At 37.9% G+C, this 24844-nt stretch overlaps 8 non-coding genes across 8 annotated transcripts; all 8 read left to right on the top strand.

The window, feature by feature from the left end:
* Positions 1 to 289: 289 nt before the first annotated feature.
* On the top strand, positions 290 to 362 carry trnar-acg (transfer RNA arginine (anticodon ACG)). The gene has a single exon. It is a non-coding gene; the product is annotated as a tRNA-Arg (tRNA).
* A 9883-nt stretch (positions 363 to 10245) lies between these two features.
* trnaq-cug (transfer RNA glutamine (anticodon CUG)) lies at positions 10246 to 10317 on the top strand. Its single transcript has one exon. It is a non-coding gene; the product is annotated as a tRNA-Gln (tRNA).
* Positions 10318 to 10426: 109 nt separating this feature from the next.
* Positions 10427 to 10500, top strand: trnai-aau (transfer RNA isoleucine (anticodon AAU)). The gene has a single exon. It is a non-coding gene; the product is annotated as a tRNA-Ile (tRNA).
* An 88-nt stretch (positions 10501 to 10588) lies between these two features.
* On the top strand, positions 10589 to 10661 carry trnaf-gaa (transfer RNA phenylalanine (anticodon GAA)). Its single transcript has one exon. It is a non-coding gene; the product is annotated as a tRNA-Phe (tRNA).
* A 1637-nt stretch (positions 10662 to 12298) lies between these two features.
* Positions 12299 to 12370, top strand: trnaq-cug (transfer RNA glutamine (anticodon CUG)). Its single transcript has one exon. It is a non-coding gene; the product is annotated as a tRNA-Gln (tRNA).
* Positions 12371 to 12479: 109 nt separating this feature from the next.
* Positions 12480 to 12553, top strand: trnai-aau (transfer RNA isoleucine (anticodon AAU)). Its single transcript has one exon. It is a non-coding gene; the product is annotated as a tRNA-Ile (tRNA).
* An 88-nt stretch (positions 12554 to 12641) lies between these two features.
* trnaf-gaa (transfer RNA phenylalanine (anticodon GAA)) lies at positions 12642 to 12714 on the top strand. Its single transcript has one exon. It is a non-coding gene; the product is annotated as a tRNA-Phe (tRNA).
* Positions 12715 to 19285: 6571 nt separating this feature from the next.
* LOC130224390 (5S ribosomal RNA) lies at positions 19286 to 19404 on the top strand. The gene has a single exon (XR_008837448.1). It is a non-coding gene; the product is annotated as a 5S ribosomal RNA (ribosomal RNA).
* The last annotated feature ends 5440 nt before the right edge of the window (positions 19405 to 24844 follow it).

Consider the following 24844-nt stretch of genomic DNA (forward strand, 5'->3'; position numbering starts at 1 on the left):
GGCAGAATTTTGCCCTCAAGCCTAACTGTGGGCCTCCACGCAAGTATGCTGCAGTTGCTCTGTTAAAAATGAATTTAATGCTTGTAACCTCCTCCTGGCGAGGAGACAGTCTCAGACCCTGGATCACAGTTCTTCTAGGGAGGGACTGTCACATGCTCTGTGAGAGCATCCTATCGACACCACAACTTGCCATAATAACAAAGCACAGCATGTGTTGAATGAACTCTGTGTTGACAGAGCCGTGTCTTTATTACAAGCAACAAGCTAACGATGACAAACTAAGCTGAGAGGGCCAGTGGCGCAATGGATAACGCGTCTGACTACGAATCAGAAGATTCTAGGTTCGACTCCTGGCTGGCTCGCTTTGGTCTTTTTGCTTTGCTGTCAGTCAGTGCACTGCGGTTGCCTTTCCCCGTGCTGGAGCTGTTCAGTTCCACTCTGGAGTGAATCGAGTTTCTGGGGCCGCCAGCACAGAGCCCGTGGGGTGCTCCCCTGGTTTCAAAGGCTGTCCCAACTGCTGATTTTTCTTAACGTCTACTACAGCTACACCAACCGTAAACCCAGCCAACTTGTTGCAAAAGTCCCTTCCACTTTGAAGTCACCCAGCCAACTTGCAGCGTAATCTCTTCCACTTGTAAGTCTCTGAGCTGCAGCAATATCTAAGTGCTCTGATAAAACATGCATAAAATAAACTATGGCTTTTAACCTCCTCTTGGAGAGGAGAGAGTCTCCGACCCTGGATCTCAGGTCTTCTATGGAGGGACTGTCAGGAATCCTGTAAGAGCATCCCATCTACACAACCTCTTGCCATAAAAACAAGCAGAATATGTGGTGATGGAACTCCAGGTTGACAGAGCCTTGTCCTTGTTTCAAACAATGGCTACCAAGGTGCTGAACAGAGTGCCAATGGCACAAAGGATAACGCTTATGACTATGGATCAGATGATTCTAGCTTACGGAAACCATGAGACTGTGTATGAGATCAGAAAGAACTGAAGTTTGTGCAGACTGGCCCTCACAAGTGATAGTTCCCATATGGTCTAGCGGTCAGGATTCCTGGTTTTCACCCAGCGGCCCGGCTTGGACTCCCGGTATAGGAAGGCTTAAGTGTTTTTGCTTCTGCCCTTTTTGGCCAGCAGTCGGACTGCAGCAACCTTAAGAGGGTGGGCTTGTGGAACACTCTCGTAAGCCTTCGATAGCTCAGTTGGTGGAGCGGAGGACTGTAGGTGGGTTGTTGGCAATCCTTAGGTCGCTGGTTCGACTCCCGCTCGAAGAAGGTCTTTTGTGCTCAGAGCTGCTTTCATGCCTGTGCAGTTCGAACATATCTTTGTCGTTAGAGCTCAAAGTTCACCATAGAGGTGAAAAGGAAGGGACTGTCACATGCTCTGTGAGAGCATCCTATCGACACCACAAGTTGCCATAATAACAAAGCACAGCATTTAAACAACATTTACCGGTAGGAATGACGTCTTGGTTTACTCATTCCCTCTTTGTATTGCCGTATATACGGCTATTACACAATCATAATACACTGTGATAGCCTCGGTCGTTAGTTCGTTGCATTGTTTTGTTTTCTCACTACCATCGATCGGCTTGATCGAGCAGAGACCATCTCATTCAGGCGATCTCGGACCGATCGATTCAGTGAGATTGCTGAATTCACATATGCCAAACGAATTGCGCTAACGGGGCAAACAAGACAATTTCCGAAACAAATGTCTATGTGTGAAAGCACCCTAAGATTGTATTTACAGACAGTCACAGCCAAACTTTTGTGACAAGGCAGCACTGGCCTGATTGGGCCAGTAACATTCTGTACACTGGCCCAAGCGTCTCGCACACTGACCCCGGGCCATCGGGCAGTGTCAAGCCCTGAATTATGTTTCCTTTGGTTTGTTCGGTTTGTTTTACTTCATAACAGGATCTGCTGCCTAATTGAAGGCATGTGATAGCGACACCCGGTGGTTATTCATTGAATAATGCATTCATTGAATGTTCATTTTTGTATAGCGGGCCAAATTCTATTGATATTTATAAAAAACCTCGCGGGCCACCGTAGTTTGGACACCCCTGGTCTATAGATTCTAACTATCAAAATGTTACTTGTTTTTTCGCCAATTTTGTTTTCTTTCCTTCGGTTTTTAGTTGAACAGAACATGTGTGAGCAGCTCAGCTTTCTTGATAGCCTCTTATTCACCTGGTAGGTAACAAAGATGTTTTTCCCTCTAATTATAACTTGTGTTTGTGCATACAAATATGCATAAACATTCACAAAAGCATATATAAGATACCCTGTGACAAAACCTTTTCCTTTTGACACAGTAAAGCGATCACATACTGGCCATTTTTGCTACTTTTGGCCTTTGTAGATAATTGTTTGTACATTAATCACAAATGGATGAGAAACACTGTAACTTCAAACTCATTTGTGTTAATTCCAGGTGCTGTGAAATGTTGTGTATAATCTGCAGAGGTAATCAGGTGTAAAGTGCTATATATCTGATCCAGTCCTCCAGCATATTTTTTTGCTTCAAATTAAAGTCTTTTACACTAAAAGCATTATGAAATTGGTCTTTTGTTGGTGATAATTGATTTATATTATCTGAAATATAACTAATTGTATTATATTTAAATGTTATACATTTAATTAGTGTGAATTATCAATTAATATGAAAATATACATTTAAATATGGATCTAATTTTGCTTCAATATATAAAGATTTTACTGTGTATTGACCTGTTTGTGAAGCTAAATCTTTAACTTAAGTTGATTGATTTGCACTGATATTATGTTTTAAATTGCCGTCTTAAACATTTGCTGCATCAGCAGTGTTTATTTCTGGATTGTAAATGTATTCAGATTCATTATATTTTATATTATGATATATCTATAATCTACAACAAAGAACTGAATTGCACTGACTCTGGAAAAATAAGTCAAACTGACTCTCTCATGTGTCTTATGATTGGCTGTTTACTGCACTTGTGTGCTTGTGAGATTGGCTGTTTGCTGCACGTCACACTTTCAGCTGCGTATGCTCCAGAGTTGATCACAAACTAAAATCAAGTCAACAGGAAAGGTTTATATCAAGCAATGTCAAATCAGTTAACATCGTTGTGACCAGGTTTGGTTTATTTGATTTTGTCAACTTCCAGAGCTTCCTCACTTAACCAGGAGGAGGGAAGATGCACTCAATTTGCATAGTGACATTCTGAAATCCAATTGAAACTAGCCTAATAGACAAAAGTAATCAATGCAACCGAACCAATGCACAAAAAAATCACAACACATTAAAACGATACCAAGACAGACACACACAAGAGTTTTTTTTTTGTTGCTATGGGCACAAATCAAGCAACATGTAACAAACTAATCAAGAAAGCAACTTCTAGTCACAAACTTCCACAGCACAGCAGCTTCTAAATGCACCCACTCTGTCTCAGGCAGGCTCATATCTAGTAGCAGCTGGGCAGAGTTAATCTGAAAGCAAGTTAGGCTGCGGTCATACAGAGTTTTTTGCTTGCGAAATTATGTTGTACAGCGCTGCGAAAAGGGGCGGGATAAAACATTATGATTAGACGTTAATAAAAGCAAGCAATTACTCCATATTTAAATTTCATGTCCAGAGAGGTCATTTTTTGATCGTCTATTCGTCTCATGCTCTCACATGGTGCGATTTCAAGCTTTGGTCTCACCTTTGTCGTGTTATCCACTATCAAATCTGTCATCCATCTATATATTTAGAACTAGGAAATAATTATATCACAAGTGAAATTATTGTATAGACAGTTTATACAGGGTAATTCAACGACAAGAGTTCACTTTCATATCTACACAATGCAGAACTTTTAATGTGATTAACCTGTTACACCTACACCAACTACAGCATTTCTCAAACTTCTTTTTCACTATGGTGTAATTACAGTGGTGGACATCTCATAAAACAACAATTGCACTTACTCCTGTAACTTGTTTGCAACAATGAATTTAAATCTTTGTGTCACATAATCATTTAAATAAATCATTTAAATAAATGGATCATCATCATGTGCAGTTATCTTTATTAATAGATGCCTTATAGGCCAGACCATTAACTGGATAGAATTGTTTTACATATAAGAAACCTGTTAACAGGTATAGCTGTTCATGCCAATACCAACTTGATAGCCTAAAGCATTACATAAACAGGACCTGCCGTACATCTCTTAAGACAAATAAGCAAAGGTGTCTATAACAATACATGCTTGATTTCCCAAATCATTACAATTGTTACATCTGAATGGTGCCTTTTCACATATTTTTAAAAGCTAGACAACCATTAGTAAGCATAGTTCTTCACCAATACCAGTTTAATACCTCTCAGTATTGATTATTAAACCACACTGAACTGAGCTAAACTGAATTGAATTTAAACACTGAAAACTGAACTACACTTTCAATTTACTATGATCTTCTATGTGAAGCTGCTTTGACACAATCTACATTGTAAAAGTGCTTTACAAATAAAGGTGAATGAAATTGAATTGAGTATGTGTGTAAGAGAGTGATGTTTGCAGCTGTTGCAAGAAAACTCCAGAAAACATGTTGCTCTCCATGAACTACTATGGGTGATTCTATAGTTGCAGGTATATTTAGAGCCATTCTTTTATCAGCTTTTAAAAAAATTATATTTTTGATTATTAAAAAATGCGTTCATCATTTTCAGAAATCACTGTAAAAAGTCAGAATTCTGAAAAAAATCTCCTAATTAGTCAGTGTATTTTTCCCATCTTGTATCATTGTGCATCATTTTAATTTTACATTTATAAGCTATGAACTGCCAAAACTGTTACACCAATTACAAAAGGAAAACTGAATATTTTATTAATTACATAATGGACAATTGTCAAAATATTTTAATCCTGATTTCATTAGTGTCATATGATCTTTCCACTTCAAGTAGAATGTTTGGCTAAAAAGTTTACTAAAACTAAATATTATTACTGTCAATTCAGTTACAATTTAGTAACTAGCCATAATCATTTTTCTTGCTATGATATATTTTTATTACTAAATTCATCCATAACAGAGTTGACAAATAATATATAAGAAAAACTTTTTATTCCCTAAAAGTAAAACATTTAATCATTTCTGTTTGGCAAAAGCTGAATTATAAAAGCTAAATACTCTTTCACTAAGATGCTGGAAATAATTGCTGTTTTTAAAGTTTTATTCTTCAACATTCTGAAATATCAAATATACATGCAATATAATCACCCATGTTGCTTTAAATGCATATAATAATGTTTACAGTAACTGTAGTGTTGTCGCCATGCTGGAATTTCCAGCTCTGAGATAATACCTTCAAAAAATGACAACATTCGATTACCTTTTCTATACTTTGTGATTTATGTGTATTTCTTAATAACTATAATCAAACGTTAGAATAGCAGATCTTTGCATATTAGCCTACTTGTTAGTGGTAGATCGCTAATACATGATCATTTTAAAGGCCCGTGCACAGCGGAATGCTTTTTGCTCGCGTTTTCCGTCAACGTTTAATGCCTCGTGACTAAATAAAGGGCGTCAATGTGATCGTGCACACCAACGAGCAAAACGGCAGACGTAAAAGCATCATTTTAAAAAAACGCGCCACGTTAAAACCTTCTCCACCAAATCAGTTGGCACATTTGTTTATGTGCACGGAGCTGCTGAAGTTACAGTAAACAGCACTTGGAGGCGCTCTAGCGCAAAGCTGTTAATGCGAGCGCACATTGAAGAAGACACCCAGAGGCGATATGAATGTGAAGCTGCTTATTGCTCTTTAAACAATATTCATTTCTTCATCGCTAGAGCTGGAGCTGCTGTTTGAACCATCCATAACAACAAGCGTGTCAACTTTGTCTTCTTCTTCTGTGTTACAAGCGGGTGTCAGAAGCTTACAGTTGTGTAGCGCCATCTAATGTCAAGGAGTGATTTTGCGTACTCTTCTGCTTCACACAAATCGCTTGGGTTTAAATCCGGAAAAACGTCTTGAAAAACGTTGACGATAAACGCAAACGATAAGCGTCCCGGTGTGTATGAGCCTTTAGCCTATCACAAACATTTTTCAGAATTTATTTAACATTTACGCACAGATGGCATTTAGCCTGCTTTATTATAGAAATCTTTGTGTGTGTGTCAACCTGAACATCTTGAATTCTGTATGTTCATTATTGAATCCTGAATTTTCAATATTGCATTACACTATCTTTAAACACAACAGTGAACAGGAGCAGTTTAAGTCATCTAGTGAATCTGTTTTTGATGTTTTTCCCTTGTCAGTTAAAAAGTCCAATAACTGAAGAGATTGCATATAATAATTCGAGAGATTTAAAGGAGGGAAAGGACAACACGCCAATCGACAGCACTTTACACGACTTTCGTATTTAATTAATCGAGTCAGTGATATTGAAATGAGTTCAGTTACTAACTTCTCAATATTGTTTATACAAGTGAGGGACACACAGTGAGGGACGCAGCGGCACATGTCAAGAGAATAGATCTCATTTAAAGAGCAAAGCGAAAGCAAGATTATGTGTGGATATGTATCCAAATATTGATATTTTAACTCAAATTGCAACAAAGTGCTTTGAACGCGTTTGAATTTTGTATGTTGCACTTTGCAACAACTTCCCTGCTGAAACTAACTGTGATTTGTCAATTTCTGTGTCATTAACAGACAGTGAACTTAATATTCACTCTTTCTCTTATTTAAGTGAACCCAACACATCTCCCGATGATCCTCCTCAGTGCTGCTGAACTATTTGCTTTCTTTAAGACTTTCTGTTGAATGAATTACGACTGCATGAAATTATATAAAAGTGAAGTGCGCTTGGTAATACGCGCTGAGTCGTGTGATGCACACAGAAATCTGCGCTCGATGCTGAATTCGGTTCTCTTCATCTAATGCAGCTTGAATGGTTTAAAATGATTAAAACGGAATACATTAATCAAGATTGGAAATGACTCTGGTTTGCCGAAACATGTTTTTAAAGCTCACGGTCACATCGTAAGCTGCTTTCTCAGTTATGAAATGCATCGCAAAAAATTGTTATCTGATGTGGGACCAGGGTGGGCCAAGCTTCTGATTGGGCCCCCCTGTGGAGCCGGGCCTGGCACTTCATGCTTGTTTATGCATGTAAGGCCTACTTTGTATATCTTTTTGAACATTTAATAAAAATAAAAACATTAAAATGAGATCTAGTATATAATCCCAAATCTTATATTTGAAAACGTTGGTGGTATAGAGTTTATTTTAAAGTGTGACTGAGATTATTAAACTCATATTAGGCTTCAAAACTCTATTTGTTTTAAAGTCTCTTCTTTCAGTTTCTATTTTGCCCAGCTAACATTGCTGGTTAGTAAAAGTCATACATATATATGAAGAGTTTGGCTGCAAAATGCGATAAACGCCATTTTTTGACACTTGGTTTTATAATTGGAAATCACTGTTCAGATGTACCTTAATCTATGTGTGAATCGCTGCCATTAATAACATATAAGAATGTACGTTTTAGGCCGAGTACAAAATGTATTTTTTCACAAAACGCGATATCCACCAGACTAGTCTCTTTACAAAGTGTGATATAACGGTTATAGACCGTTCAGGAATCTGTGCGAGCTCAGCATCCCGTGGGAAGAGAGTCACCGCCGGTGAAGTGCTCCGAGATTGCTCATTGATTTAGAGATAAAATTAAAACAAAAAACACATTTTTAAAAAAAGGATTCAATAGACTAACCAAAAAACCTTTACCATTTAATTGTTTATACTGTCGGCGAGCTGTCAGTCACGTAAGCTCAACAGCTGTCTATCAGTCAGAGAATCAAAAAAGCTCCAGAGTCAAGCTAATGTCATGGATTTCAATGACGGATTGGAGCCGGTCATTCCAGCTGCTGTTGGGAGAAAGAGGAAGGCATCTAAACAAAATCATCAAAGGGAGAAGACCAAACGGGCAAGGCATTCAGGGAAAACATCCGAAGATTAATTATGGTCATCGTGAGAGAAATGTTGGTCTGTGTCGTGTTGACAAACTGTCAGACGAAGATGAAGCCTACATCACAAAAATGTATAAAAACACAACAAAAGTGGTCCAGGATAAAAGACTCCTGGCGCAACCGCCTAGCAATACCTTAGCAAACACCTAGCAACCTCTTAGCAACCACCTAGGAACGCCTTAGCAACCGCCTTTCAACCACCTAGGAACTCCTTAGCAACTGCCTAGCAACCACATAGCAACCACCTAGCAACGCCTTAGCAACCACCTAGCAACGCCTTAGCAACCGCCTAGCAACCACCTAGCAACACCTTAGCAACCGCCTAGCAACCACCTAGCAACACCTTAGCAACCACCTAGCAACACCTTAGCAACCGCCTAGCAACTGCCTAGCAACCACCTTAGCAACACCTTAGCAACCGCATACCCACCACCTAGCAACACCTTAGCAACCACCTAGCAACACCTTAGCAACTGCCTAGCAACCACCTAGCAACACCTTAGCAACTGCCTAGCAACCACCTAGCAACACCTTAGCAACCGCCTAGCAACCACCTAGCAACACCTTAGCAACCACCTAGCAACAGCTTAGCAACACCTTAGCAACCGCCTAGCAACACCTTTGCAACGCCTAGAAACCACCTAGCAATACCTTAGCAACCGCATACCCACCACCTAGCAACACCTTAGCAACTACTTAGCAACACCTTGGCAACCACCTTAGCAACCGCCTAGCAACATCTTAGCAACCACCTAGCAACACCTTAGCAACCACCTAGCAACACCCTAGCAACCACCTAGCAACACCTTAGCAACCGCCTAGCAACCACCTAGCAACACCTTAGCAACCGCATAGCAACCACCTAGCAACACCTTAGCAACCGCCTAGCAACATTTTAGCAACCACCTAGCAACACCCTAGCAACCACCTAGCAACACCTTAGCAACCGCATAGCAACCACCTAGCAACTGCCTAGCAACCACCTAGCAACACCTTAGCAACCACCTAGCAATGTCTTAGCAACCACCTAGGAACGCCTTAGCAACCGCCTAGCAACCACCTAGCAACTCCTTAGCAACTGCCTAGCAACCACATAGCAACCACCTAGCAACGCCTTAGCAACCACCTAGCAACGCCTTAGCAACCGCCTAGCAACCACCTAGCAACACCTTAGCAACCGCCCTAGCAAACCACCTAGCAACACCTTAGCAACCGCCTAGCAACCACCTAGCAACACCTTAGCAACCGCCTAGCAACCACCTAGCAACACCTTAGCAACCGCATAGCAACCACCTAGCAACACCTTAGCAACCGCCTAGCAACATCTTAGCAACCACCTAGCAACACCCTAGCAACCACCTAGCAACACCTTAGCAACCGCATAGCAACCACCTAGCAACACCTTAGCAACTGCCTAGCAACCACCTAGCAACACCTTAGCAACACCTTAGCAACCACCTAGCAACACCCTAGCAACACCTTAGCAACCGCCTAGCAACCACCTAGCAACACCTTAGCAACCGCATAGCAACCACCTAGCAACACCTTAGCAAACGCCTAGCAACATCTTACACTATCTTTCTCCCAGGTGGTCACATCGCTTCTGGTGATGATTCCTATGGGCTAATCGACAGCACTCTGCTATATATTTAGTGCTTTGATTTCCCACTTTGGACGCGCCATTGAATAAAAGAAAACTGTGACTTGATAGGGCTTCTGAAGGATTGCAATGATTAGTACTACACAGAACCGGCAAAGCTGACGTAAGGAAATTCGCTCTAAACCCTCCAGGTGCAACCAGCTTTGCAATAAAAGCCACTGTGAAAGGCATGAAAACACAAGTGGAGAATGCGGGCATCAATCCCGCTACCTCTCACAAGCTAAGCGAGCGCTCTACCATTTGAGCTAATTCCCCTTTTTACAAGCCAAATTGAACATTTTAGACGTGGTCAAAAAAGAAAAAATAAGATCACATCTGTTCTGTGGTGGCTTCTTTGCCCTGCCTGCCATTTAGTCGTCAAATTGCCTAGAATAGCGTGCTTTTCTTTGAAGGCCCTACCTAGTCCTGCTCCAGTAAATGTGTGAGGAGCCCTGCATGCCGAATGACGAGTTACTCAGAAATCAATGCACATTGGCCTTGCCTTGGATGGACCTTCTGCTACTTTCCTGCAAGGCCATTTTTTTAATTCATCATCTTCATGTCGGGCAGCAGCTCTATATCATCATAAGGTTCCATGGTGTAATGGTTAGCACTCTGGACTCTGAATCCAGTGATCCGAGTTCAAATCTCGGTGGGACCTGTTTTTATTTTGCCAGCAGCGCACAAAAAAAGTTAAAATAGCATCCTGTTCCCTTGAAGGCCAAGGAATGACACTAACTCTGGGTTTTCTAGCACACTGGTAAAAAAACGGCCGGTTAGCTCAGTTGGTTAGAGCGTGGTGCTAATAACGCCAAGGTCGTGGGTTCGATACCCGTACTGGCCAAATTTTTACTCTCTTATGCCTCAGATGCACTTAAGGGCTCAGCTTGGTCTCACAGACATCCCTGCTGCAGGAAAGCTGTGTCGTGGCAGCCGAAATAGCTCAGTTGGGAGAGCGTTAGACTGAAGATCTAAAGGTCCCTGGTTCGATCCCGGGTTTCGGCAAAGCAATGTTTTTGTTCTGTTTTGGACACAGGGTCAGTTGAATGAAAGTCACCCAAAAAGCCTAGCCGCTTCACCCTTAAGTCCACCTGCTTCCATTTGACCAAAACGCTATCTTTCTCCCAGGTGGTCACATCGCTTCTGGTGATGATTCCTATGGCCTAATTGACAGCACTCTGCTATATATTTAGTGCTTTGATTTCCCACTGCGGACGCACCATTGAATAAAAGAAAACTGTGACTTGATAGGGCTTCTGAAGGATTGCAATGATTAGTACTATACAGAACCAGCAAATCTGACGTAAGGAAATTCGCTCTAAACGCTCCAGGTGCAACCAGCTTTGCAATAAAAGCCAGTGTGAAAGGCATGAAAACAGAAGTGGATAATGCGGGCATCGATCCAGCTACCTCTCTCATGCATGCTAAGTGACCGGTCTACCATTTAAGCTAATTCCCCTTTTCAAAGTCAAAATTGAACATTTTAGACGTGGTCGAAAAAGAAAAAATAATATCACATCTGTTCTGTGGTGGCTTCTTTGCCCTGCCTGCCATTTAGTCGTCAAATTGCCTAGAATGGCGTGCTTTTCTTTTGAAAGCCCTACCTAGTAATGCTCCAGTAAATGTGTGAGGAGCCCTGCATGCCGAATGACGAGTTACTCAGAAATCAATGCACATTGGCCTTGCCTTGGATGGACCTTCCGCTACTTTCCTGCAAGGCCAGTTTTTTAATTCATCATCTTCATCTCGGGCAGCAGCTCTACACCATCTTGAGGTTCCATAATGTAATGGATAGCACTCTGCATCCAGCGATCTAAATTCAAATCTAGATGGGACCTGTTTTTTTTTGCCAGCACAGCACAAAAAAGCTAAAATAGCATTCTATTCCCTTGAAGGCCAGAGAATAACAGTTACTATGGGTTTTCTAGGACCCTCAAGTCCAGCTGCTTCACCCTCAAGTCCACCTGCTTCCATTTGACCAAAATGCTATCTTTCTCCCAGGTGGTCACATCGCTTCTGGTGATGATTCCTATGGGCTAATCGACAGCACTCTGCTATATATTTAGTGCTTTGATTTCCCACTGCGGACGCGCCATTGAATAAAAGAAAACTGTGACTTGATAGGGCTTCTGAAGGATTGCAATGATTAGTACTACACAGAACCGGCAAAGCTGACGTAAGGAAATTCGCTCTAAACCCTCCAGGTGCAACCAGCTTTGCAATAAAAGCCATTGTGAAAGGCATGAAAACACAAGTGGAGAATGCGGGCATCGATCCCGCTACCTCTCACATGCTAAGCGAGCGCTCTACCATTTGAGCTAATTCCCCTTTTCACAAGCCAAATTGAACATTTTAGACGTGGTCAAAAAAGAAAAAATAAGATCACATCTGTTCTGTGGTGGCTTCTTTGCCCTGCCTGCCATTTAGTCGTCAAATTGCCTAGAATAGCGTGCTTTTCTTTTGAAGGCCCTACCTAGTCCTGCTCCAGTAAATGTGTGAGGAGCCCTGCATGCCGAATGACGAGTTACTCAGAAATCAATGCACATTGGCCTTGCCTTGGATGGACCTTCTGCTACTTTCCTGCAAGGCCATTTTTTTAATTCATCATCTTCATGTCGGGCAGCAGCTCTATATTATCTTAAGGTTCCATGGTGTAATGGTTAGCACTCTGGACTCTGAATCCAGTGATTCGAGTTCAACTCTCGGTGGGACCTGTTTTTATTTTGCCAGCAGCGCACAAAAAAAGTTAAAATAGCATCCTGTTCCCTTGAAGGCCAAGGAATGACACTAACTCTGGGTTTTCCAGCACACTGGTAAGAAAACGGCCGGTTAGCTCAGTTGGTTAGAGCGTGGTGCTAATAACGCCAAGGTCGTGGGTTCGATACCCGTACTGGCCAAATTTTTACTCTCTTATGCCTCAGATGCACTTAAGGGCTCAGCTTGGTCTCACAGACATCCCTGCTGCAGGAAAGCTGTGTCATGGCAGCCGAAATAGCTCAGTTGGGAGAGCGTTAGACTGAAGATCTAAAGGTCCCTGGTTCGATCCCGGGTTTCGGCAAAGCAATGTTTTTGTTCTGTTTTGGACACAGGGTCAGTTGAATGAAAGTCACCCAAAAAGCCTAGCCGCTTCACCCTTAAGTCCACCTGCTTCCATTTGACCAAAACGCTATCTTTCTCCCAGGTGGTCACATCGCTTCTGGTGATGATTCCTATGGCCTAATTGACAGCACTCTGCTATATATTTAGTGCTTTGATTTCCCACTGCGGACGCGCCATTGAATAAAAGAAAACTGTGACTTGATAGGGCTTCTGAAGGATTGCAATGATTAGTACTATACAGAACCAGCAAAGCTGACGTAAGGAAATTCGCTCTAAACGCTCCAGGTGCAACCAGCTTTGCAATAAAAGCCAGTGTGAAAGGCATGAAAACAGAAGTGGATAATGCGGGCATCGATCCAGCTACCTCTCTCATGCATGCTAAGCGACCGGTCTACCATTTAAGCTAATTCCCCTTTTCAAAGTCAAAATTGAACATTTTAGACGTGGTCGAAAAAGAAAAAATAATATCACATCTGTTCTGTGGTGGCTTCTTTGCCCTGCCTGCCATTTAGTCGTCAAATTGCCTAGAATGGCGTGCTTTTCTTTTGAAAGCCCTACCTAGTAATGCTCCAGTAAATGTGTGAGGAGCCCTGCATGCCGAATGACGAGTTACTCAGAAATCAATGCACATTGGCCTTGCCTTGGATGGACCTTCCGCTACTTTCCTGCAAGGCCAGTTTTTAATTCATCATCTTCATCTCGGGCAGCAGCTCTACACCATCTTGAGGTTCCATAATGTAATGGATAGCACTCTTACGTTACGTTAGCAGGCTTACGGCCATACCACCCTGAGCACGCTAGAGGGAGCTAGAGTGAAACAGGAAGTGTGAGGCTGCAGACGGGAGAGAAAGGCTCTCCCTTTGTTTTGGTTTATTTTGAGTTTATTTAATAGTTTTTCTTTGGTGATAGTGGGCATTTTTTGATTTTTTTGTTTTTAAACCACCTGACAGCAGCACGTGTGCTTGCTGGAAGGTGGTTAACACTTTTTTTTTTGAGAGAAAATGGACTCACAAAGTAACAGCACAGATTTGTTTGAAGAAGCACGAGGGGAAAACATCACAGGACTGACTGGAGAAACACAAAAAGAAAACAGCACTGGATTAGGAGGGGAAGGACAACTGGAAAACAACGTTGGACGGGAAGGAGGAAGAAACATGGCAAACAAAGAACGACAAGAAAACCAACAACAGGAGAGGCAACAAGAAAGAAGTGGAAAAAGGTACACGAAGGAAGCAACGGTGATTCTAAATGTGGACAAAGTTAAAGAGGTGAGAGTTTTGGAAATAATTAATGCAGTAACTGAAAAGTGTGGACTTGGAAAATTCTTGAGAAGGCCGAGACAGGACAAAGAATATGAACTAACGTTAGAAAAAGAAGAAACATGCGATAAACTGATGGATGGACTAATTATAAAAGGAGAAACCTGTGAAGTGAAAATGCTACAAAATAGAGACTATGTGGTTTCCTTCATGCATTTGCCCGCTTACCTGGATGATCAATTAATTAGATAAATTAGAAGGCTGGGGAGTATTTCCCATAACAAAAATTAAAAGAAGGCTATATCGGGCACAGAAATAGAGGATGGACACGTTTTATCAAAGTGAGATTCCCCAGAGAAGTGATATCTCTACCTTACAGCACAAGGCTGGAAACGGCAGAAGGTCAGCAATTTTAGGGTGATGCACAGCCACCAGGTTAAGACTTGTAGGCTGTGCATGAGCCCGGACCATATGGTCAAAGATTGCCCAGACTTTAAATGCTATAAATGTGAGGAAAGGGGACATTTTGCCCGAGACTGCGATGCCATTAAGTGCCCGGACTGCCAGAATTATATAAATAAGTGTGAATGTTGGATGGAGGAAGAGGAGGAGGGAGGATGAGATCCAGGTGAGTGGGCAATGCATGCATGAAGGAAACAGTGAAAGGGAAAGTTATGAAGAGGAACAAACAACGGCACAAACAATACAAACTACAACAGAAGAAATAACATTGGATGAGGAGAAAACAAACGAAGAAAAGGAAAAGAAACAGAAACAGACAGTCAACAAATAGAGCATGAAGAGGGGTAGCATGGACACCAATGGACATAACGTCTAGCTTCAAAAACGTGTTGGATGTAATAGAAAAGGAAGATCTTAAAGAACAAAACAAGGGAGCAGACAGAGAGACTGGAAAACATGAAGAGGAAGTAGAAAAAGACAAAATTGAGAAAAGACAAACAAGACGATCGGCAAAAGCTTTATCAAAATAGAAACTGCTAGAAAAAAAGGTTTGAAAAAGGACAACTGAAAAGCCACAACAGATATGATTCTTTGAGAGGTTTGGGAGAGAAGAAGAGGACTGAGATGACGGTTTTTATTTCCTTTTTCCTTCTTTTAATGGTTTTAAATTGTGTGTCTTTTAATGCAAGAGGTTTAATGGACTTAAGAAAATTCCAAAATGTAAAAAAAAAGTGTAAAAGAGAAGAAATAATTATTTTACAAGAAACAAATTGGAAAAATGAGGTGATGGAGAATAAAAAAGATGGGATGGGGACTTTTATTATAGTAATGGAGATGGGAAAGCTGGGAGAGGAGTAGCTATTTTAATAAGAAAGAATGCACTACAAATGAGTAAAGTAATATATAAAGACAAACAAGGAAAATGTATGATTTTAGAAATAAAATATGAAGGGAAAGATATCATTTTAGTTAATGTGCATGCACCCAATGAAGAGAGTGAAAAGAAAAGCTTTTTTAACATATTGAGAAGGTTTTTAAACGACTATAAACAAATAATAGTATGTGGGGATTTTAACACTGTTTTTAGCAGACAGGACATAACAGAAGGTATGGTTTTTAAATCAGACACAGGAAGAAAAGAACTAAAATCACTAATGGAGGAAAAAGGAATGATAGACATTTGGAGAGAGAGAAACGGGAAGAAAAAGGAGTTTTCTAGAAGACAAATAGTAGGGAATTTTGTAACTCAATCGAGAATAGACTATGTGTTATGCACAAGAAATATAGAAATTTATATAGAAAAATAAAGTACAGATGAAACTGTTTTAAGTGACCATAAATTTTTATTGTTTAATTTTAATACAGAAGAAATACAAAGAGGCCCAGGGGTGTGGACATTAAATAGTGACATTTTAAAAAATGAAGACTATGTTAAAAAATAAAAGGAAATAGAAAAGGAAAAAGGAAACCAAATATATAATGAAGACAAAAGACTATGGTGGGAAAATGTCAAATATCTGATTAAAAAAACTACAATACAATTTTGTAGAATAATACAAAAGAATAAAAGACACCAAGAAAAAACAATAAAAGAAATCTTAGAAAAAGAACTAGAAAAAAATGAAAAAGACTACAAAAAATAAAAGAAATGGAGGAAAAACTGAAAGAAATTGAGGAAAAGAAATATGAAGGAGCTAGACTAAGAAGCAAAGCAAAATATGTAGTAGAGGGAGAAAAGTGCACAAAATTCTTCTTTGATTTAGAAAGACAAAAAGGAAAAGCAGAAACAATAAAGATAATACAAGGAGCAAAAGGAGAAAGCATAGAAGGAAATGAAGACATTTTAAAAGAAATAAAAACATACTATGAGGAGTTATTTAAAACACAGGGAGTTGATGAATTACAAATGGAAAAATTATTAAAACAGATAAAAACAAAAATAGATGAAGAGGATAAAAGAGAATGTGACCAAGAAATAAGAAGAAGAAGAAATAAGAAAAGCAATAGAAAGCTTGAACAAAAGGAAAAGTCCAGGAATAGACGGGTTAAATAGTGAATTTTACGTATGTTTTAAAGAAATTTTAATACCAATTTTAACTGAAATTTTTAAAGAAATACTGCAAAAAGAAGAATTAAATGAAAGAATGGGAATGGGATTAATGAAATTAATACAAAAAAGGAGAAAAGACATTGTTAAAAAATGACAGACCAATCACAATGTTAAACACAGATTTGAAGATTTTAACTAAGATTTTAGCAAATCGATTAAAAGAAGTGATGCCAAAAATAATTCAAACAACACAGGCCTACGCGATAAAAGGAAGAGACATAGCAGCATAACAATGAGCATAAAAGACATCATAGAATATATGAAGGACAAAAAAGAGGAAGGATATATCATAAGTTTGGATTTCGAAAAAGCTTTTGACAGAGTTGAACACCAGTTTTTATTTGAAGTACTTAAAAAGTTTGGTTTTGGAGAAGTTTTTAGAAAATGGATCAGGATTTTATATAAGGGTATTTTAACAAAATTAAATGTAATGGCTTTTTAACAGAATGTTTTAAAATAACAAGATCGATAAGGCAAGGATGTCCTCTGTCAGCACTCTTATATTCACTTGTGGCAGAATCCCTGGGCCTAGCTATCAGTGAAGAGAAAAAATAAAAGGAATGGAAATTGAAGAAAATAAAGTAAATAAAATGTTTCAATATGCAGATGACACTACATTAATAGTAAAAGGAAAAGAGAGTGTGAAAGAAGCGATGAAAATAGTACAACATTTGTAAAGGATCGGAAGTAAAGTAAATGAAGACAAAACGGTTTATATGAAGTTTGGAAAGGAGACAGATTTAGCAGATTGCACCAATTTTAAAGAAGTAGAAGAAATAAAGATTTTAGGGGTTTTAATGGGGAAAGATGCCAGAACAGCTAGAGATAAGATGTGGGAGGGTTTTTTAACAGATATAGAAAGGAGGTTAAATTACTGGAAACTAAGAACACTGACATTAAAAGGAAAGTTTTGATTATAAATGTTTTAATGGAGTCTAAGTTGTGACATGTTTTATATGTTTTAGAAATGCCAATGTGGATAGAAAAGAGGTTGAAAAAATGTTTTACTGATTTTTTATGGGGAGGTAAGCCACCAAGGATTGCTTTTAATACAGTTGTAGGGGAAACAGACAAGGGTGGGTTGGGTTTAATAGATGTAGAACAAAGGAAAAATAGTTTAAGAGTGAAAAGAATAAAGAAGTATCTAGAAAAAGAAAACAAAGCAGAGTGGAAAAAAACAATGAAATATTTTTTAAAAATGTGGTCATTTTAACATGGGAGATGGGATTTTATGGATGAAAACAAAAGCTTGGATGACAGAAAACTTACCTGAATTTTATAGAGAAATTTAAGTGCGTGGGGGAACTTTTTAACTATAGTGCAATATAATCCACATGGAAGGGAAAACATTTTAAACCAACCTCTTTTCTTGAACAACAACATTTTAAGTCATTTTTTAAGAAATGGATAGAAGTTGGATTTTAAAAGTAAGGGACATTTTATATGAATTTAAAGAAGGTTTTTAACTGAACAATATGTTATAGACACAATGGAGGAGGCGAAAGAGGAATACAACAGAAGGGAAATTGAGAAAAATCTTGACATAATTAAACAGGCAATTCCGAAAGAATGGATACGAAGCATAGACAATTTTGAAAAAGAAAAGAAACAAATGAAGTGTATGTGAAAATAGGAGAAAAACACACGATTTTAAAGAAGTGTACAGTGAAGAATATTTATTGTTTTTTTAGAGAGAAAGTTTTTAAAGAACCAACAGCAAACAAATACTGGATGGAAAAATACAATGTAAAAGCAAATGAAATATGGGGAAACATGAAAGGCAAGGTATGTAGAACAAAAGTCGAATGTCTAGAATTTTTAAATAAGGCACAAAGCCAATCTTTCAGATGTCATTTTAACAAGATAGGGATGGAAACAAAGTGCAATATGTAAGTATGTCAAAAAGAAGAAGAGGGTTTTTTACACATGTTTTTATATTGTCAAGAATTGGAAAGTTTTTTAAAAGATTGTAAAGTTTTAATTAAGGACTACTTGGAGACTGGGATGAAAATGAAACAGAATGGAGCAGAGTATTGATGTTGGGATGGAATAAGAATAATGAAAATAAGAAAATTGTCAACCTATGTATCATGCTGATGAAGAATGCAATGTGGGAAAGAAGAATTGTGGCAAAAAAGAGAAAATTGTGATGGATGTATGGCAATTTTAAGGAGGAAACGGAAGGATGCATGGAAAAACTGTATATATATTATAAAAACGAGGACAATTTAGGTGAACTGCGCAAAATCTTGACAACAAAGCATGTCAAGTTTTTAAAGAAATGAACTGGAATTTACCACAGTTTTAATGTTTTGATTCCAAATGATTTTAATATGTATTGTATTATGCTTTACCGTGTAAAATTGTAACTGAATTATTTTAATTAAAAAAAAAAAAAAAAAAAAAAAAAGGCAATGCCTGATCTCATCTGAACTCGGAAGCTAAGCAGGGTTGGGCCTGGTTAGTACTTGGATGGGAGACCGCCTGGGAATACCAGGTGCTGTAAGCTTTTTGAATTCCTTCATTTGGCAAAAAAAAATTATTAATTAATTAATTGAAAAAAAAAAAAAAAATACAGGTAAACAATTGAGGTGACAAGGGCGTAGTTTCTGTCGCTGCTGTGTCAAGGCAAGCGGAGTTGCGCTCGGCACCTGGTACTGCGCCTATTTTTAAATAGCCAACTCTTGACGACTGCTTTCGCTTACGGCCATACCACCCTGGCAATGCCTGATCTCATCTGAACTCGGAAGCTAAGCAGGGTTGGGCCTGGTTAGTACTTGGATGGGAGACCGCCTGGGAATACCAGGTGCTGTAAGCTTTTTGAATTCCTTCATTTGGCAAAAAAAAATTATTAATTAATTAATTGAAAAAAAAAAAAAAATACAGGTAAACAATTGAGGTGACAAGGGCGTAGTTTCTGTCGCTGCTGTGTCAAGGCAAGCGGAGTTGCGCTCGGCACCTGGTACTGCGCCTATTTTTAAATAGCCAACTCTTGACGACTGCTTTCGCTTACGGCCATACCACCCTGGGAACACTAGAGGACACTAGTGAGCAATACAGGAAGTGATCGGCTGCAGTTTGGAGAGAAAGGCTCTCCTCCATTTTAGTATTTTTGTTTTGTGTTTGTTTTTGTGGACTGAGTTAGAGTTTGATTTTGTTTTTTTTTTTTTTAAACCACCTGACAGCAGCATCCCGCTGACTGGAGGGTGGTTGTTGTTTTGTTTTTTTGCACTTTCCTGGGCATAAAATGGACGGATTTTTGGTAAACGAAACTGGACTGGATGCGGAGACTCTCATGGCAAACGAAACTGGACTGGACGGAGGAACAAGAATGGTTAACGACAATGGACTGGAACAAACAACGAGCTGGACAAAGGAAAAACCAACTTGGTGGAAGAAATATTTAAAAGAAGCAACAGTAATAGTGACACAGAAGAAGTCAATGAGGTAAGAGCTGTGGACATCATTAAAGCAGTGACAGACAAGTGTGGTCAAGGGAAAATTCTGGCTTTGAGACCAAGGCAAGGAAAGAGTTTGAACTTACTATGGAGAAGGAAGAAACATGTGAGGAATTGCTTGATGGACTGTTGATTAAGGGAGTGAACTGTGAAATCAAAAAGCTGCAAAACAGGGATTATGTTGTTTCTTTCATGCACCTGCCCGTCTATCTTGATGATAGAGAAATTTTAGAAAAATTAGAAGGATGGGGAGTTTATCCCATATCAAAAATAAAAAGAAGGGTTTACACTGGCACTGACATTGAGGACGGAACAAGGTTCCTAAAAGTGAGATTCCCTAAGGAGGTGGCATCATTGCCATAGCACAAAGCTGGAAACAGCAGAAGGGCCGCAGTACTTCAGGGTAATGCACAGCCATCAAGTGAAGACCTGTAGGCTGTGCATGAGCCCTGAACACTTGTTAATGGATTGCCCAGATTTTAAGTGCTACAAATGTGAAGAAAGGGACACTTTGCAAGGAATTGTAATACTGTCAAATGCCCAGAATGTAAAAATTTTTTAAACAAGTGTGAATGTTGGATGGAAGGAGAGGAAGGAGGAGGAGAAGATCAAGTAGATGGACAGGTGCATGAAAGAAACAAGAAAGGAGAAGAATCAACAACAAAGGTAATGGAGGAGGAAACAAACATTATAAGGGGAAGAAGAAGAAGAAAAACAGACATCAGAACAAGAACAGTGGACACAAATGGAAATAACTGACAGTTTTAAAAACTTTTTAAATATGGTGGAAAACGATGAACAAAGTAAGACTGATCAAGCTGAAGGAATGGAAAGTGATGAAGAACAAAGGACAGATTATGTAGAGAAGAACAAAGTGGAAAGAGGACTAATAAGAAGAAGAACAATAAAGGTAAAAAAATGTGGACAGTGCAAAAAAAAGATGATGACAAAGGTGCGAGTAAAAAACGTTAATAGGTATGAAGTGTTAAGAGGCTGGAAGAAGATGATGAGAAATAATGTTTTTTAACCATTTTATCTATTTTAACATGATTTTAATGTGTGTTTCTTTTTATGGAAGGGGCTGTTGGTTGAGTGAAAAAAAGTGGGTATGCAGAGGTAGAGGAGGAGACTAAAATAATGGTTGGTTTTAATATTTTAATATCTTTTATCATGTTTTTTAACATTTTATCGTGGAATGCAAGAGGTTTATTGAATGTGGAGAAATTTGAAAAATGTTGGTGTTATGTAAAGAAGCTGATGTGATTGTTTTGCAAGAAACAAATTGGAAAAATGAAAGTGTTAAAATGGTTCAAAGCAAATGGGATGGTCAAATATATTTTAACAATGGAGAGGATAAACTGGGTTGTGGAGTAGCGATTTTAATAAAAAGAGGTACATATGAAAAAGAAAAAGTCATATTTGAGGATGGAGTTGGGAAAAGCATGGCGATGAAATTAGAAAAAGGAGAAGATCATTTCATCATTTATAATATTCATGCACCCAATGAAGAAATGAAAAGTGAACTTCTTTAAAAACGTTAGTATAAATGTAAAAAATGGCAGAATGTTATTGTAATTGGAGATTTTAATACTGTTTTTACAGAATTAGATCTGGGGAGTAAGATGGTATAGAAAAGACAAGGGGAGGAGGAGCTACTGAAAATGATGACAGAATGCAATTTAATAGATGTGTGGAGAGAGAAAAACAAGACAAAGAGGGAATTTTCAAGAATGCAACTGGTTTTACATGAGCTGAAGTTAAGTAGGATTGATTATATGTTATGTAATGTAGAAATGAAGGATTTTATCAAAGTTTATTTTATAAAAAGTCAGTTTTAGTGATCATTCGTTTTTTTGTGTGAAATTAGATTGTGCAAAAGTTGAAAGGGGATTAGGTGTATGGATTCTGAACGCAACAATTTTAAAACATGAGACATACAAAGAAAAAATTACACAATAATTGCAAACAGTAAATTGGACAGAATGTATAGAGAAGATAAAAGAATATGGTGGACAATATGAAGTTAGACATGAAAAAATGTTCAATAAAATATTGTAAAATTGTAAAAAGAGGTTAAAAATAATAAAGAATGAAAATAAGAAAGGAATTAGAAGAGGAAATAAAAAGACTGCAAATAGATCAAAATGAAGATATTGGGAAAATAATAGATTTACAAGAACAACTAAAAGAGATGGAAAATGAAAAAATGCAGAGGGGCTATAATTAGAAGCAAAGCAAAGTACACTGTTGAAGGAGATCGAAGTACAAAATTCTTCTTTAACTTAGAAAAGAATAGACAGAAAGCAGACTTAATGAAGAGGTGTTGAATAAAAATGGAGAATTAAAACAAGGAACTGAGGAAATTTTAATAGCTGTTAAACATTCTATGAAGATATGTTTAAGAGTCAAGGAACTACAAGAGACGATCAACTGTTTCTCTTAAATCAAATAAAAACTAAAAGTTTCAGATGAAGATAAAGTTATTTGTGATGCAGGGATAACAAGAAGTAGAAATTGATGAAGCAATAAGACAGTTAACTACGGAGAGAAGTCCAGGCATAGATGGGTTAACCAATGAGTTTTTATAAGAATTTTAGAGAAATGATAGTACCTGTTTTAAAAGAAGTATATGATGAGGTTTTTAAATTAGAAGAATTAAGTGAAAGAATGAAGATAGGAATGATTAAAATGATATACAAAAGAAGAGGAAGTCCTTTAGATCTGAAGAATTATAGGCCCTTAACAATGTTAAATACAGATTTAAAATTTTAGCAAAGGTTTTAGCAAACAGATTAAGGAAAGTTTTACCTAAAATTATAAGCACCACACAGGCATATGGAGTCAAGGGGAAGGACATATTAGACACAGTTCAAAATATAAGAGATACATTATTATATATGAAGGAAGAAAAATGTGAGTGGATATTTAATTAGTTTTGGATTTAGAGAAAGCATTTGATAGAGTGGAACATGACTATTTGTTCGAAGTGATTAAAACATTTGGATTTGGGGAGAATTTTAGGAAATGGATCAACATTTTTATTATAATATTTTAACATGTATTAAATGCAATGGTTTTTTAACAGAATGTTTTCAACCAACAAGGTCTATAAGACAAGGATGTCCACTATCTGCACTACTGTATACATTAGTAGCTGAACCATTGGGACTAGCAATAAAAGCAGTCAATGGAATAAAAGGAATACAAATAGAAGAAAGAACTGAACATGAGCCAGTTTACCAGTATGCAGATGACACAACCTTGTTGGTTGAAGACATTCAAAGTGTAACAAAGGCAATGGGGATTTTAAATAGGTATTGTAAGGGGAACGGGAGCTAAGGTTAATGTTGAAAAGAGTGTGTGTATGAGGATTGGAAGGGCAGATGTTTTACTCAGCACATACATTTTAAGGAAGAGTATGAGCATATAAAGATTTTAGGCATTTGGGTTGGTTTGGATTTTAATAAAGCGGATCATTTTAATTGGGAGGGAGTTTTAAAAGGGGTTGAAATTAGAATTGAGGTATTGGAAATTGAGAAACCTGACATTGAAGGGAAAGGTTTATTGATTAATTCTCTAATGCTCTCAAAAATGGTGGTATGTGCTGAGTGTTACCTCATTGCCTTGTGAATACTATAAAAGAATTAAAAATGTGTTTAGATTTCTTATGGGGAAAAGGAGAGCAAAAATATCATATGACACGTTGATTGGAGGAAAGAAGTTGGGGGACTTGGGCTTTTAGACCCACTTTTAAGGAATGAAAACATTAAGGGTGAAATTGGTAAAATGTTTGTGTAGATGATAAGAGTAAAGAAGTGTGGAAAATGTCATGGATTACTTTTAAAGAAATGTGGTGGAGTAATAAGGGATGTAGTGTATTATGTATGAAAACAAAAAAAGAAATGTTGGACAGGTATACCAACATTTTATGAAGAGGTTTTAGAAGCTTGGGGAAACTTTTTAGAAAATATGATTATTGTACCTAAAGGAAGAAACCAAGCTGTTAGAACAACCTTTGTTTTTAAACCTGAACATCACGAAAGATGAAAATGTAATATATTATAAAAAATGGTGGCAAGCTGGAATTAGGGCAAGTAAAGGATCTGCTCTATGAGGTGATAAAAGGCTATCTTCCATTACAAGCAATAGAAGACATGTTATCTGAAAATGAAGTGAATGTAGGGAAAGGAACACTTGTAAAACAGTTTGAGGATTTAAAAAGAGCAATACCACATGAATGGATTGAAAGAATTGAACAAAACGAAAAGGGAGAAAATGGAGACATGCCTGATTTGTATTTTAAAAAGAAAAATGGAGAGAACAAGATTTTTATTGACTGTAAAGTAAAAGATTTTTATTTGCTGTTTTAGAGAAATGGCTTTTGTAAAACCAGTTGCAAACAATTATTGGAAAGAAAGATATGATGATTTAAATGAAAGTGAAATATGGCAAAATGTGGGAACGAATATATGGATCCAATTTTGGAAGATTTTAATTATTTATTGAGACATAATTGTATTTTAACTGAAATGAGGTTATGTAAAATTGGGGATTGAAAGAGATGCAATGTGTAAAGTCTGTAAAAATGAAGAAGAAGGTTTTTTACATGTTGTTTTTTTACTGTGAAGAATTGAGTGTGTTTATGGAAAAGATCAAACGTATTATTAAATCTATGCTAAAAGATAAATATAATGAGAACATGACTCAAAAGGAATGGGAGAAAATGTTTTTATTTGGTTACAAGGGTAACGGTTTTAATATGACTGTTTTTAATTATGTATAATAATTGCGAAGAATGTA

The sequence above is a fragment of the Danio aesculapii genome, chromosome 4 (genome assembly GCF_903798145.1).
Source record: "Danio aesculapii chromosome 4, fDanAes4.1, whole genome shotgun sequence".
NCBI lineage: Eukaryota > Metazoa > Chordata > Actinopteri > Cypriniformes > Danionidae > Danio > Danio aesculapii.